This window comes from Haliaeetus leucocephalus, unplaced genomic scaffold (genome assembly GCF_000737465.1).
Source record: "Haliaeetus leucocephalus isolate CR32 unplaced genomic scaffold, Haliaeetus_leucocephalus-4.0 Scaffold545, whole genome shotgun sequence".
NCBI classification, from domain to species: Eukaryota; Metazoa; Chordata; class Aves; order Accipitriformes; family Accipitridae; genus Haliaeetus; species Haliaeetus leucocephalus.
In genome coordinates this window covers 2,064,433-2,064,642 of record NW_010972981.1, presented here as the reverse complement: position 1 = coordinate 2,064,642, position 210 = coordinate 2,064,433, and the positions used below count along the sequence as shown (strand labels likewise).

The 210-nt window shown below is 80.5% G+C and overlaps 1 protein-coding gene across 2 annotated transcripts in view; it reads left to right on the top strand.

The window, feature by feature from the left end:
• The first annotated feature begins 18 nt into the window (after positions 1–18).
• TAPT1 (transmembrane anterior posterior transformation 1) overlaps positions 19–210 on the top strand; it is a 49,135-nt gene continuing 48,943 nt past the window's right edge. Inside the window, exon 1 of one of the 2 annotated variants that reach the window (XM_010576828.1) lies at positions 19–128. The gene's annotated coding sequence lies outside the window, so the exon portion shown is untranslated. The remainder of the gene's footprint in view (positions 129–210) is intronic. The other variant, XM_010576827.1, reaches the window with a different exon arrangement.

Here is a 210-nt window from a genome sequence, read left to right as displayed (position 1 = left end):
CGCGGGGGGCGGCGGGGACCCGCGCCCGCCCGCCGCCGGCCCGGGGCAGCCGTCTCCGCAGCAGCGAACGGAGACGCTGGGCTTCTACGAGAGCGACCGGGGCAGGAAGAAGAAGCGGAGCCTGTCGGGTGAGGGGCGGCGGCGGGGCGGAGGTGCCTCCTCCCGCCTGCCGGGGCGGGTGGAGGGCAGCGAGGGGCCCCGGGCCGGCTT